Source organism: Brachyistius frenatus, unplaced genomic scaffold (assembly GCF_029030835.1).
Source record: "Brachyistius frenatus isolate BFR_SWC_R1_liver_20210118 unplaced genomic scaffold, ASM2903083v1 Contig_538, whole genome shotgun sequence".
NCBI lineage: Eukaryota > Metazoa > Chordata > Actinopteri > Embiotocidae > Brachyistius > Brachyistius frenatus.
Window position 1 is genome coordinate 73,981 of NW_027211137.1, and position 3,867 is coordinate 77,847.

The window sequence follows — 3,867 nt, forward strand, 5'->3', positions numbered from 1 at the left end:
TAAGTTGTAACATAATACAACACGTTTTTTAAAACAAGCAGTTTTCCCTTTGCTGTTCTCCCTGGCTGTGTTGTGCCTCAGACACCCCTAATGGCACCTGGAGGGATATCTCAAGGGCAGCTTCAACATTTTGAATAGCCTTCCCCTCCAGATCAGGTCCTCAGCTTCACCACCAGTGTTCACCTGTTGATTGAAAACATATTTAGTCTTCATATTTACAGTATTATTTACTGCTCATGTATTCCTTCTAAGGTTGTTTAGGTTTAATCGTGTTGTTGTTTGTTTTGTTTTATTTCTGTCTTCAATATGTTTTATTGCTTTACATTCTTAAATTCTTTATGAAGTTGTGCAGCACTTTGGTCAGTTGGGTTGAAATGTGCCGTATAAATGAACCGACCTCCTCTGACGGGTCTCAGCTATTTGTAACCTTCAGCAACATGAAAAATATCTGTCCAAGCTCCAAAGGATCTGAGAGGATGTCACTGGTCCCGTGACAGATCTTTGTCGGTACTTTTCCTCAATGTTTTTGACACGTTTGATAGTATTTGGTTCAGTTCGGACATGTGATGAGGAACCAATGTTTTGGTAAGAATGCCCATCAAGTATTCCTTCATTGAAATACTGTATTTAAGTAGAGTGACTATTTCTGGGCGCTCATTGTGAAAAGTTTGGAACTCAGGCTGGAAGACATGAGTGGGTTCATGAGTGGGATCAGAAAACTGCCCCAGTGGAGAAGTGATCCCATCAAAATACTGACTGAGTATCTGTCAACCGAAACGGATGCAAACATTCTCTGCATTTCTTATATTTGGGATGAATCCTGTATTATTATCATCATCTTTGTCTGAAGTTTGATTATCAGTACGAGTCTCAACCTTTTCAGATGTTGCGTTCTCAATCAGTTTCCAACCAGTTTCATCAAATATTAATCCTGTTGTTTTTAATGGTTCAAATCTTTGTATTATTGTGTATTAAACAACTCAGAAATTCCTGATATTTACTGTGTCCATGTGCTTCTTCTTTTGGCAAAATGCTCATCAGGTGGTTGATGGGATGGCTCACACTCCTGTGGTACCTCGTGTGTTTGTTTGTACGACAGCTTGACAAGGAGATAATAAGAAGACTTTACACACTTTTTCCCGGCATGTTGTGAGTGTTGTTAATCTTTCTCTGATCACTTAGTTACTCTAGATGACGTCTTGACCTCCAGTAAAACTGTGAGGAACCATCTTTGATGAGGATTTGTCCTTTAGACACCATATACAGCAAGTCTCCAGAACTGCCTTCTTTCATCTACTTAATATTAATAAAATCAGGAAAATCCTTTCTCAACGTGACGCAGAAAAACTCATTCATGCATTTGTTACTTCTAGGCTACATTGTTGTAATTCCTTGTTGTTAGGATGTCCAAATTACTCATTAAAAACATGCAGCTGATCCAAAATGCTGCAGCAAGAGTACTGACGGGATTTAGAGATCATATTTCTCCTGTTTTAGCTTCTCTTCATTGGATGAAGTTAATGAGATGTGATGTGAGATATGAGTTATAGAGCGTGAAAGTGAGAGGAAAGAAGTTCAGCATGTAACGAGGTCCCCCAGCAGCCTCGGCCTATAACAGCATAACTAAGGGTTGGTTCAGGTCTACCTGAGCCAGCCCTAACTATAGGCTGTATCAAGAAGGAACGTTTTGAGTCTAATCTTAAAGCTAGAGAGGGTTTCTGCCCCTCCAACACAAACTGGGAGCTGGTTGGTTCCACAGGGGAGGAGCCTGAAAACTGAAGGCTCTGCCTCCCATTCTACTTCTGGAAACTCTAGGAATTTTAGACGTGAAGTATCGATATATGAGTATCAATCAACACACTACGAGCTCAGTGTACACAGCTGTGATTGGTTGGTCTCTAACCCTGATCCTAACCTCACACCCCCACAGCACACAGCTTCACTGTGGTGCCACTGTTGGTGTGAGCGCCACAATCCCAGATCACTGTTGCTTTCAGCAAGAAGAACTTGGAAGTTCTCAAACTTTTCAGAGCATGTTTTATTGTGTGCCAAACAAATTCCCCAACTTCCACTGCCTGCTGCTAATACCAAAAGTTTATCTTCATCAGAAAGAATTCACTGATTTAATCACTGTAACAGCATCAGAGAGGCTGGCGAATAACAACAAAACCTACAAATCAGACTGCACAGATACGAGGTTATTAACCTTCATTCAGATATTATCTGTTTATTTAATAGCAGGTTGATATGGGTGAACTCACTTTAAATAGACTAGCAGAGGAGATGCTGTGGTGTGTTAGAGGTGAAGAAAGTTCACCTCCAAGTACCATGAAACCGTAACAGGTCAACCACAAACTAATCAATAATCATAATCAGCTGAGATCTGCTGTCTGAGCAGCTGATCACATCTTTTTATTATCGAAATGAAGATTCTGTCTGTGTGCATCACATTTATTTAACAACTCATGGAAGCTGTTTTTATTGTTACTCAGATACATATGGCCATGTTGGGTACTTTATTGATCAGAGGGGTCATGTTACATCAGTTGTTATGGGAACACATCTGTACACAGTGATGTCACTGTTGCTGATCTCCTGCTATGAGAAACAGAAACATCTCTGTAATGAAACACTTAATGTGGCTGAAAGAAATCAGATCACAGCCGTGATCAACTCTGAGGACGGAGGCTGTGGATCAACAGCTGAACTGATAAACTGGCTGTGTGACGGCTCACCTGTCTGACGTGTCACTTCCGATTACATCTTGATTGATCCGGTCTTTGTGTTGGAGAGAGTTTATTATAAGGGATCAATAATCAGTGCTGTTGTGTAAATGTGTACCTGCTGCTGTATGAAGTTGCAGGTATTTCATCATCTCAGCTGGAAGAAACAAACTTCAGCTCTGTTGATCTTTTATTAAAAACCTGATTACATCCATGAGTCTCAGTGGAACCTGTTACAGACTCTTCATCGCAGTAAAGCTGCATTTTTATGGACATTTCAGTTTGTAATAGATGTGAAATTGTAATGCAAAGTGAATGAGACCCGACATATATAAAAGGAGTTGAGGGATTTTAGAGAGGTCTGTTTGGGCCTCTGGAAACTAAAGATATCAAATTATAACTTTTTCTCTGTGATGTTTGAGGATCACTATTGGTGCTGAAATCTGGTGAAATCCTGATGTTGACTTTGTCTTGTGTGCAGAGAAATGCTGTTTAACAGCCACAGTACATATAGACACTATTCTTTCAACCTAAAAAAAAAAGGATCTCTGAAGCTCCCTCTTCTCCAATGTCAGATTAGTTTGAGTTTGAGACTGAAACAGGTGTCTGACACTGAAAGTGTTACTGTGGTGCGTGAGGCTCAGAGTCCATCAACAGGACAACTGTCCTGCATTAAAGAGCTCAGTCTGAAGCACACAAATGTTGCATTGAGCAAGGCAGACTAAAACATGTGAAATATACATACACATGTACTGTATATACAGCCATGAACAGGAGAGCAGTAACACAGGGGGACTGGTTCTCTGCATGTATGTGAATGTTTTGCAAAGGTTGTATTTATTGCAGCGATGTTAACCATCAAAACGTGTTATTATGTCTTGTATGTGAAGATGAATGTTTTTGTAACATGCACAAACATCACAAGAAGAATGTTTGAAGGTCCTTTGTGTTGACAGAGTTTCATTAGTAGAGATCCAGTTTTAAACTGGATGTAATGTTCCAACACACAACTTCATTCACAGAGCGCTGTTGGTCCAGGAGACGTCAGCAACACATGAACACAACACGGAAATAACACGCCACCAACACAAGACACTCCTGAGAGTACATGTGGATGTTTAATCTGACTCTGTATATGTATGTA